Source organism: Myodes glareolus, chromosome 21, assembly GCF_982192425.1.
Source record: "Myodes glareolus chromosome 21, mMyoGla1.1, whole genome shotgun sequence".
NCBI classification, from domain to species: Eukaryota; Metazoa; Chordata; class Mammalia; order Rodentia; family Cricetidae; genus Myodes; species Myodes glareolus.
The window spans coordinates 46582386-46594902 of NC_142046.1; positions in this window are offsets into that span (position 1 = coordinate 46582386).

The window sequence follows — 12517 nt, forward strand, 5'->3', positions numbered from 1 at the left end:
CCATATGGGCATTGGGAACCAAACCTAGGTACTCTAGAGAACAGTTAGTGCTCTTGCCCACTGAGCCGCCCTCTGGCCCCAGCAACTTACCACTTTAAAAACTCAGTAATACATCGCTTTGTATTTCAGTTGGCTAACTCTTTGTTGGTTCCAAGATTTCAAAACATCTTCCGTTCAGGGCCTGAAAATTTAGAGTAGGGGTTCTCAATCTTCCTCACGCTGTGACCCTTTAATACAGTGCTCATGTTGTGACCCTCCCCCAAAACCGTAAAATTATTTTCATTGCTGCTTCTTAACTGTAAGTTTGCTACTGTTATGAATTATAATGTAAATATCTGAGATGCTGGATATCTAACATGTGACCCCTGTGAAAAGGTTGTTCCACCCACAAAGGGATTATGAGCCACGACTCTTGCAGAATCTCTAGTATCTCAAAGAAACAGAAGATTAAAAATAAAATACAATAGAGCCAAATTAGTCTTTTTCATGATTATATTTTTAATATCCTGCATAGAGAGCTCACCCATGTAGTTCAGAAATTTATTGTTTAGCTTTGGCATTTAAATATGATACACTCATGTCGAAGTTTTTGTTTTGATTTTCATTTTGGTGTAAGGATGAGAAGATGTGGGAAGGCTTTTTTCTTTTTCTTTTTTTCAGTATAAACAGTCACAATCGCCAAAGGAATAACCTTTCTTTCAGATTTAAATGTTTTATAGGTTGCATTTGATCCTTATGTCAATTTGGTTAGAAATCCTAGTTGTAAATGAATTCGATCTTATTTAGGGCTTACACTGCTGTAATAACCACCGTGACCAAAAGCAACTCGGCGGAGAGGGGTATTTCACCTTACAGCTTCTTGAAGTAAATCAGGACAAGAACTCAAAGCAGGAACTCAGCGACAGGAACTGAAATATAAACCACAAATGCCCCTTCCTGGCTTGCTTCCATGGCTTGCTCCGCCTGCTTTTTAGTATCACCCACGTTCACCTGCCCAGGAATGGGCACAGTCCACACTGAAATCAAGAAAATGCCCCCATAGACTTGCCTACAGGCAATCTAATGGAGGTTTTTCTCAATTAAAGTTCTAATTTTGAGAGATGACTCTAGCTTGTGCCAAGCTGACAAAAAACTAACGAGAACAAGCTCCAACATAAATAATCATTGCGTCCTTCTGTTGATGTATGTCTTTCATTTGTTGCAGTGATTACCATGGCTTCTGAGTAGATGTTGTTGCAATTGTTAAGTAAGCTTTCAACCACTGACCTGCATCCACGTCCATTGTTTCATTGATGGGGAACCTCTGTCAGCCTTTAAGAGGTAGGACCAGGTTAAGATGTGAGCTTTTGGGTACCCAGAGAAAACCACCAGCCTGCCCAGGGGCTGGCTCTCTCTCTCTCTCTCTCTCTCTCTCTCTCTCTCTCTCTCTCTCTCTCTCTCTCTTTCTCTCTCATATCCACATTAAACACCTGAGATAATAATAAAAAAAAATATGGTGTTAGCTTGGGATTCTTTGACCTGCGTCCCCACCCCCAAAATTTCATTATTGATTAGGTTTGTTCTTTGACAATTTCACACTCGTATATAATGGTGTAATGTATTCCTGTTTACTCATCCCAACCCTCTCTTATCTCCTACCCACCCCAATAAATCCTACCTTGCCCCCATGGGCCCCTCTCATATTTATGTCTTTTTGTTTTGTTTTGGGATTCTTGGGTTTTAACATAAACTTTATGTGTGGTCAAAGGTGCGGAACTATCCATTGGAGTCTAGTGGGCTCACCTTCTGACATATAACTTAGGAATTGTCCCTCCCCCAGAATCCGTCAGTTGTCAGTAGTTCAGCAGGGAAAAGAAGGGCCTCATGAGCCCTTCCCTGATCCATGGTTAAGTGTTGACTGACTCAGCTCACTCTTTTGTGTTTTTTGTCATTGTTATTTTGTTGTTTTTTTTTTTAATTTGTTTGTTTGGGGTTTTTTGGTTTTTGGTTTTTTGGTTTATGTTTTGTTTTGGTTTTTTGGTTTGTTTTTTTTTTTTTGAGGCATAGTCTCACTAAGCTTATCAACTTGGCTTGGAATTCATTCTGTATTCCCATGGGTAGCTGGAATTACACGCCTGTGCAACCACATGCCCACAAACACCACAAACAGTGACAGTTAATATTTACTCTCCTATCTTGAATAACATCTTTAAATTTTTGTTTCTATCATTTTTATAGTTAGAAAAGTAACTGAATTGGGCATTGTAGTTTTTCTGTCAGTTTAACAGCTGCAAATAAATTTACTGATATTTTAATGACCGACTGTGGCCCCACGCCCCCGCCCTGAGTCAGTGCTCAACCAGCCACTTAGGCTGAGGCCTAGAGGGCCTTCCAGTCCTGCGCCCTAACTCTACCATCTCAGCAATGAGATGAAGGTTGAAATTAAGTCTCTATCATTCTGTTTATCAACAAAGACTTGGAAGTCAGATGTGAGAGTGAAAACCTGCTAGGTCAGAGAAGCCAAGAAGCCACCAGTTGACCTTAGTTTTTGGCCAGAGAACCAGCAAGAGACAGGTGCCCTCCTTGTCATATAAACAAAACAAACAAACAAAAAAAGTGCCCAACTGTAGCCCCACCCTTTCCTCCTTCTCTATCCAAATTCCTGGCCTCTCTATGGCTAATTTCAGTGGGTTAGTCACTGGCTCTGTCCCCTGATTCAAGGTTTAATTTATTGGCAGTCTCGGAAATATCAGAGTACAATCAAAATATCCCACAACAGGTATACTGGTATTTATCTACATAATTGCCTTTACATATAAAATCTGAAATTTTATCGGTAAAATGTTTAAAGGGTTTTGCTGTACAAACTCCTGTCTGAGTAGGGGTAATTGTGCCTTTCTAATTTTCCCTAGCATCTTTTGTACTTTTTTTCTAGTTTTTCTATTCACTGCCTGGGAATTTGAGTAAACTGCAGAATGTCAATAGCAAAGATCATAATCGTATTCCTGATCTCAAGAAGATACATATTAAATGTGATGGTTTCATGAACTTATCAAGGGTAGGTCTGATCAGATAAAGGAAGAGGGCTCCTCACTTTCCCTGTTTGTAAGAGCCTTTATAGCAAATGGGCATTGACTCTAGCCAAAGCACTTCCCTGGTGAGCAAATTCATCGAAGTTGGTATTCATTCCATTCAAATTTTTAAGTAAATACTACTCATTCTTTTTTATATAGCTTGATGTTTTTCTGATATTCTGTTTGAGAGAATTTGTCCCTATTTATGAGTGATGTCAGCCTTGAATTCTCCTATCCTCATGTTATCCTGAGAGATAACAATGGGAGACCATAAAAGTGGGGACTGTTCCCTTGTCTTCTTTTACCGCAGTTACTGCGCCATAAATAGTTGATAAAAATGTACGTACAAATCTATCTGACCTTATCATTTTCTCTGCGGGAAACTTTTAATAAATATCTCAATATATTTATTAGCTATGTATTCTGATTCTTATGCCAACAGATGGTCTTTTCTAAGAACTTACCACTTTCATCTAAATGTGTGTGTGTGTGTGTGTGTGAATGTTATGTCTGGGTTGGTGCCTGCAGAGGCCAGAAGAAGGTGTCAGATCCCTTGGAACTGAAGTTACATGGGGTTGTGAGCAGCCCAATGTGGGTACTAAGAATTAAATTTGGGCCCTATAGAAGAGTATCAAGTGGTCTTCCCCTCTGAGCCTTCTCTCCAGCACCCCATCCCCAAGCTTTTTCAATATCTGAAGTTTTTAGTATACTATCCCATGTCCAAATCCTAACAGTTAATACTGGTGACTTCTGTCTTGTTTTCCTGAATATACTGAAAATAATGATCAACTTGTGAGCCTTTTAAGGATGACCTCATTTGTGTGCTGTGTTCTGTTACTGCCCTCATCGCCTTCTGCTATTTCCTTTGGTTTATTTCTTTCCCTCCCTCCCATTTTACCTCTCTTTCCTCTTCAGTGCTGGAGATAAAAATGCCAGGACCTGTGGGAGTTAATATCTACCACTGACCTGTATTCCCAGTCTAACTTCCTGGGCTTTTGTTGTCATTGTTGTTTTTATTTTTGTTTTACTTGCTTTTTTTGTAGATCATTGGTATTTAATTTTTTTCTAGTATTTAAATTTAAAAACCTACATTTCTCTCCAGGGATGACTGAGATTCTTCAGGCTTTAACTTGTTTTTATTTCCATTATTCAGTCCAAAATATTTTACAGTTTTCATTGTTGCTAACATTTGATTTCTTCTTTCTAGTACAAAATTTAGTATAAAATTTTTAGTATAAAATGTTGAACAATCCTATACCTTTGAAATGCTTTGTAAGTTTACTTATGGTCCAGGTATAGCTCATTTTTATAGTGTCTGTGTATCTGAGGAGTTTTATGCCCTTGATTGATTTATCGTTTTAAGTATTCATCAGTTACACCAAATGCACTGTCTGTGCCTAAATTCTCTAAACTTTTACTTTAATTTCCTGAAAGCTGTTAGATCAAAACTTTCCCTACATATGATGGATTTGTTAGTTTGTTTGTTTTTCTTTATTTCTTCAGCTTTTGCTTTATATATTTGGAGAGTTTGTTTTTAGGTACTACATTTTTAATAAACTTTTCTAAAATTAGAATACTATGTATTCTTGGAAATTTTAATATCTTGAAGAGTTCTTCTCTATCCCTACTAATTCTTTGTCTTTGGATCTTTGTTTATTATTTGTGTGGATAAGCTAGGACTCAATATTACATCTTTTCCACACTTTTCATTATCATTTTTTCTGGATTTCTACCTTTATTTTCAATTTTTAAGGATTTTATTTTTTTTTTATTGAGATAATGTCTTATGCTTCCTATCTTCTCCTTGAAATTCCTATGTAGGCGAGAGTGACCTTGAACTTATTAGCCTCCTGTACATACTTTCTGAGTTTGTGGATCGAAGCCAGAGACCCATGTATGGTAGGTGAGTAGTCTACCAGCTGAGTCACAGCATCAGCCTTGAATCTCTACATTTTAATAATGTTTTTGTAAATAGCTGAAACTCTTTGCTTAGTTGGTTTTGCATTCATTGAGAAAATTGTTTCTCTAAAACTCTTAGACATTTTGCGTTAAATAGATTATTTTTTTACTGTAATATCTTTGGTCCACTAACTCCTTGTTTCTGTTTACTTCTCATTTGTTTCTGGTTGTTACTCCGTTTTTCCACCCCGCTCAGCCACTTGTACCATTAGGTATATTTTCCAGCCCTTTTCACCCTACCCAAACCCCCAAGAAGATCTACTTTATAAACCAGATCAAGTGTTCCACCCGAATTTGCGCCTCCCTCTCCCAGTACGGTTTGCGCACCTTCCGTACCTCCCACGAGCTTGGGAGAAGGCCCGGGGATTGAACAAAAGACACACACAAAGAGACCTGGGTCATTCGTCAAGAAATAGCCGAATGCCAATTTATTAAGCTTTCTCCAAAGTTAATATACCTTTGCCCCAGTGAAGGGATTCCCACCCAGCCAGGGGTGGCGAGGGGAACACTGGCGCCGTGTGGGTATCTTCCCAGGCAGGGGGTCGGAGGCAGAGGGAGCAGTGACAGACAATGAGAGAGAAACTGGCACTTGTAGGAACTCTCCCAGGCAGGTGGGAAATTGCCATACCAGAGATATAACAAAGCCCTAGGCTAAATCACCAGGCTGGCAGAACGAGCATAGAAGTTAGCAGGAAGCTTAGCTGATTAACCAAAACAGTCCTCCAGATGCACCCCAGGGAGTAAGATGGGACAGGGCCTTACAATCAAGTACATCCATGCACTCAAAATGCGGCTTGGCTTGTTCAAAGAGTGCACAGCATGACCTGAACCATAGGAAGAGTATGAACTTTGGATATTTATTCCCTTTGTACCTCCCTTCCGGGTTGTATGCTTTCTCTACTGGAATGAAGCCCCACTACATGGATAGACATTCTCTAACCATGGAATGCAATGGGAATTTAGGTTCTGGGGCCTGGACTAATTATTTGCAGTCTAGGACCTAAAATTTCTGTGCGCATGTGCACAATAGCTTTTTATACTGTATTACATGCATGATGTTTGTAGACACATCAGTTGGCAGACTTATGGTTTGCTTCCACTTGTCTCCTGGCTATTATGAACAGTGCCACAGAGAACATGTCTGTAATGTATACACACACACACACACACACACACACACACACACACACGATTTCAGTTTTCTTTGAAATTACTGCATCGGTAACTCTGGGATTAAACATTTGAAAAGCTGCCAGAACATTCCCCAGCGAGTCTGCACCATTCTGATTTCCCTCGTCCTGGGGCTACATGTCCTAGCCCTTACTGTCCTCTCTTTGTCACCACCCCAGTGAGGAACAGGCTGTACTGTTTTGATTTTAATTTGTGTTTCTCGCACGGTTAATTGTCTTAGTTACTTTTCTATTGCCATGACAAAACAGCGTGGCCAAAGCAACTTACTAAAAGCAGCATTTCATTCGGGGGTTGGGACTGTTGCTTAGAGTTTCAGAAGGTGAATCCATGAACATCATGGCATGGAGCAAGGAAGCAGACAGACAGGCAGGTGCTCTGTAGCATTAGCTGAGAGAGTACATCTGATCCACACCTATGAGGCCAAGAGAGATCAGACTGCAAATGGTGTGGGCTTTTCAAACCTCAGAGCCTGTTCCCAGTGACATACCTCCTCCAACAATATCACACCTCCTAATAGCTCCAGAACAATTCCATCTGCTGGGGTCAAAGCATACAAACATGGCAGTCAAACATAGGTGGACCATTGTCATTGAAATCACCATATTAATGATGTTAAGTGACTATTCGTGTGCCTACTGGCAATTTCTGTATTCTCTTTGGAGAAACGTGTATTCAGATTCTTCGAAGTTAGTTCTTATTTGTTTGGTTGTTGTTGTTGTCATTGTTTTGTTTGGTTTGGTACAGTGCTGAGGATAAAGCCATGGCTTTGAACTTTGATAGGCAAATGCTCTGTCACTGAGATGCACCCACTCTATTTATTAATTTTTAATTGAGTTATTTCCGTCTTTATTGCCTTCAATGATGTTTCACGTACTCTACACAAAAGTTCTCTATCCAACTTAGGATTTGAAAATATTTTTCACATTTTTAATGGCATTTCTCAATCACAGAAAGTTTACTTTTGATGGGATTGTTCTATTTTGGCACTTGGGGCTTTGGTAGCATATCTGCCAAGGTTTTGACACCTTTCCTAAGTCACAGGTTTGCACTTGTTTTTCTTCCAGGAGTCTTAGTTGCATTTTCGACTTTTAGGTCTTTCCTACATCTTAAAGTTAACTTTTGTATATCATGTGACATGAAGAGCCAAACTTCATTATTTTGTATGCGTGTAGGCAACTTCCCCAGTATCATTATTGAAACCCTATGTGTTTTACCTGCTAATTCCATGACACTCAAGTCAAGAAACCAATTTGCAAAAAACATGAAGGTTATCTCTATATCCTTAATATTAATTCATTAATCTATATGTTGGTTTTATGCTCAACTGTACTATTTATTATTTTTATAGTAAATTTTCAATGTTTGACATCAAGATTATGAACCTTCTAATTGTATTCTTCCTTTGAAGGATTACTTAGCTATTTCAGGTCCTTTGAATTTCTCCTGAATTTCCAGACCAGTTAGTCACTTAATACAAAGGTGCCAACTGCTATTGTGATAGGAATTGTGTTGAATCTTTGGTTCAAGCAGGCCAGCATTTTCTTCTTAATAATATTGTCTTTTAATATTTAGTCATGGAATATATTTCTTTCTTTAGGTATTCTTTAGTTACTTTCAATACTATTTTGTAGTCTCCAAATTATGAATTAACATTTATTCATAAACATTTTGTTCTTAGAATGTCATTATAGATGGGTTGATTTTTTCCCTTTGTTTTGCGTGTGTATGTGCGTACATGTTCATGCATGTAAGATTGCACATGCAGGAACACAAGCACATGTGTGTGCATACAAGCACAGAGTTGAGTGCGTCAAGTATTTTCTTCTATGACCATTCACCTTATATTTTTGTAAAAGGATTTCTTTTCTTTTTTTTTTTTTTTTACAAATAATTTTGTATTTGATTCACCCAGTGTTTAGGGACTGTTAGCAATAATATTTTTTTGAAAGTAATTTTATTAAATTATAAAAGTTTCCATTTCCGCCCCTCCTCCCACCACCCTCCCACTCCCCCCACTCCCTCTCCTCCTCCCTCTCCATCCCTAAGAGCAGTCAGGGTTTCCTGCCCTGTGGGAAGTTCAAGTTCCTCCCCTCTCCCTCCAGGTCCAGGAAGGTGAGTGTCCAGACAGACTGGATCCGCAAAATCCAGTATATGCAGAGGAAACAAGTCCCAGTGTCCTTGTCAATGGCTTTTCAGAAAGACTCCGGGCCAGCCACATTCAGAGAATCCGGCCACATTCAGAGAATCTGGTTGGATCGCGTCCTCGTTCAGTCCCAGTCCAACTGGCCTTGGTAAACTCTCATTAGATCCGTCCCCTTGTATCAGTGGGCGATCGCATCCCTCGCAGTCCTTATTTCCTTTTTTATTTTCTTCATCCTTCTGCTCCTCATTTGGACCTGGGGTACTGAACTGAACAGAGAATTCACAACAGATGAACTTTGAATGGCCAAAAGGCACTTAAGGTCATGCTCAACCTCCTTAGTGATCAGGGAAATGCAAATCAAAACAACTTTGAGATATCATCTTACACCTGTCAGAATAGCCAAACTCAAAAACACCAATGATAGCCTATGCTGTAGAGGATGTGGAATGAGGGGAACACTCATCCATTGTTGGTGGGAATGCAAACTTGTGCAGCCACTGTGGAAATCAGTGTGGCGGTTTCTCAGGAAACTGGGAGTCAACCTCCCTCAGGACCCAGCAATTCCACTCTTGGGAATATACCCAAGAGATGCCCTAACATACTACAAAAGCATTTGTTCAACTATGTTCATAGCAGCACTATTTGTAATAGCCAGAACCTGGAAACAACCTAGGTGCCCCTCAATAGAAGAACGGTTAAAAAAAGGTGTGGAACATATACACATTAGAGTTTTACTCAGCGGTAAAAAACAATGACATCTTGAATTTTGCATGCAAATGGATGGAAATAGAAAACGCTTTACTGAGTGAGGTAAGCCAGACCCAAAAAGAGGAATATGGTATGTATTCACTCATAAGTGGATTCTAACCATAAGTAAAGGTCTTTGAGCTTATTATTCGTGATCCTAGAGAAGCTAAATAAGAAAGTGAACCTGATGAAAATCATGTAGCTATCCGCCTGGAGATTGGAAATAGACAAGAGTCCCAGGTAACCTCGGGTGCATGGGGGGGGGGTTGTTGGAAGGGGAGAGGGTTATAGAGAAGGGAGTAGGGGAGGAATGGGGAAAGCTTGGTGGACTGGGATGGGGGGGAGGGAGGAAGGATGGATATGGGATCAGGGAAGAATATATTTCAACTAAGGGAGTCATTTTAGGGTTTACAGGAGACTTGATTATAAATGGGATCCCAGGTCCAAGGAGAGATCCCCAGATTGTTCTCTGGACAGAAGAGAGGGTGTCTGAAACGGCCTAGGCCCATAACCATACTGATGAATATTTTGCTTATCACCATAGAACCTTCATCTGGCGATGGATGGAGATAGAGACAAAGACACACATCGGAACACTGGACTTAACTCCCTAGGTCCAAACGAGAAGCAGAAGGAAAGAGAACGTGAGCAAAGAAGGCAAGACCAGAGAGAACCTTCATCCGACGATGGATGGCGATACAGACGGAGACTCGCATTGGAGCACCGGACTGTAAAAGGATTTCTAATGGAACCTGGAGCTCACTGATTCAGTAAGATTAGCTGCCTTGAGAGCTTCAGGGTCCTATTGTCTCTACCTCTTCAGTGCTGGAATTTTATGGAAGTGTTAAGGATTCCTATCTGGGTTCTCATGATGACTAAGCAAGTGTTAATCCTGAAATTCTCCAGAAAAAAAGAATTCACCATTTTGACCAAAATTAAACAAGAGTTTATTAAAATTTTAAACACTGACCAAGATAGATGGTCAGGATCATTACCTGGAAACTTTTCAGCCTGGATGCACATGTTGGTGGGATCTATATGGAAAACACATACGCTACCGTACTTTCCCATGAGGCTTTGTTGTTATTTTCTAAGACCTACAGCTCCCAGAATCCAAGAAAGCTATGTGGTCCTTAGGCGGGTGAGGGTTATAGGCTAACTTCTGGTCTAACACAAGAACCTCAGCAAACCAACATCCTCTCAACCCTCATTGCTCATTAATTTTGAGAGAAATCTATGTCTCACCGCATTACTTGTAGGGCTCCTATTTTTCTTGCATTTTAGCAGCTTTACTGTAATATGCCAAAGGAGGATTTCGCTTTATTTCTTCTTGCAGCCTGTAAGTGCTCTTGGATCTGTGATCTAATGTTCTCTGTCAGTTTACAAATCTTCTCAACCATTATCATTTAAACAGCATGTCCTCCCCCAAATCTCCTTTCCAGTAAACATCTTAGACTTTATCCCAACACTTCCATGTTTTATATTCTGACTAATGCATCACTCATTTTTTAATTTTTCCTTACTTTTGTAAACGGAGACTGCCCATTCGTTTCCAGGCCACCCAGACCCAGATAATCAGACAGAAAGTAGATTAATTACAACACATTTGGCCAATAGCTTAGGCGTATTCCTAGCTAACTCTTACATCTTAAATTAATGCATTTTTATTAATCTATGTATCACTGTGAGGTTGTGCCCTACCAGTAAGGTTTTAGTGTCCTTCTTTTTAAGCAGTTTATGGCCTTTCCTTGACTCTGACTACTCTCTCTCTCTCTATCAGTGGTTTAGATTTCCTACCTGACTTTACTCTCCAAACCATTAGCCAGAACAGCTTTATTTAGTAACCCATAAAAGCAACACATATACCGAAGGACATCCCACAGTATACTTCGTTCTAGCTGGGTTATTTTCCTAACATATCTTTCTTCAGCTAAGCTTATATAATTATAAGCCTACTCAGCATGTAAATTGGTTTATTCCCTTTTTAATCTTTAAAGAATGACAGAAAATCTCAAGTTCACCTCTTATCTCTTTGAAAATAGTAGTGCTTTTTAGAATATAAAAGCAGAGGCACAATGGTCATTGCAAACTGGACCAGCCCTGGTCTACACAGTAAGTTCTGGGCTAGCCAGCTACAACATAATGCCCTGTCTTAAAACACATATACTTTTTTCTAATACTTACTTATTCTGACAAACTATATTCATGTTAAATTGTCTTTAACACTTGATAATTTATTTTTATTTATTCCTTCATTTATTTTATAAATTTTATAAATTTATTATAATTTATTTTTTTATTCCTTATCTGACACTGAGTTACAAGATAAGTTTTAAAAAATAACTGGAGACCTAGATCTAAAAAATAATTGGAACTAGCTTCCTTTAGAAAGAATTGTATTTGCTTTATCAAGCTTGAAACACCAGCAGTTCACAGCTCCTTCACAATTTAAGACTAAGTGTTTGGTCTTCTAAAGACTTCCCTTGCTACAGCCAACAGGCAAAAGTTGTATTTTAACGGTGTATTGTCTACTGGGGGAATCCCATTAATTATTTTCTGTCAAGTGGTTCTCTCCCAAGAATGTATCTGTTAAGTAACCTTTGAGCTTTATCAAAAGCTCAACTTGTAGGTGCAATAATTGACAATTGCCTTCACTCCCTCTCCTACTACAGCCGCCGGTAGATCATCCAAATTGATCTAGAAATTGTAGCATGGTTATAAAGTCTTATACCGCTCCAATGAGGCACCTTAATTCTTTCTCACACCAATAATGCTCCAGTAAGTTAGATATTCTCCTGCTTGAAAAGCTCTTATATTGTAGGAAGGAGAAATTTGAGAATTCAAAACTGTCAGTCTGACACTTTGATGAAGAAAAGCCCAGGAGTCAGCTGTATTCTCTCTTCCTAAGAGCACAGCCTAGGTCTTCATGCGTGTGGCTAGCACATGTGAGCATGCCTGTATTTATCAGATGGAAATCATACCTGCTCTTAGACCTCTGTATGCCAGTGATCATACCAAGCATGTTGAATAGGTAATGCAAAATGAAGCTATTGAACAGCTCATCTTGTATTGCTTTCAATGGCTAGGTCTAATTCCCTTGTCACTGATTTTTTTTTTAATTCCCAAATTTGTGCCTCGTATTTTACTAGCAGTGTCAGTAAATCCAAGCCTTAGTATTTCAATGGATGCCTTAAAAGGGCACAGAGGGAAAGAGAAAGGCAGCAAATACAAAATGGTCAGATTAGTGGCAGGGTATTCAGGAAATGGCAATCTCTTAAGGCAGTGGTTCTGAATCTTCCTAATGTTGTGACCCTTTAATACAGTTCCTCATATTGTGGTGATCCTTAACCATAAACTTATTTTCATTACTACATAACTATAATTTTGCTACTGTTATGAATCATAATGTAAATATCCTATGTGC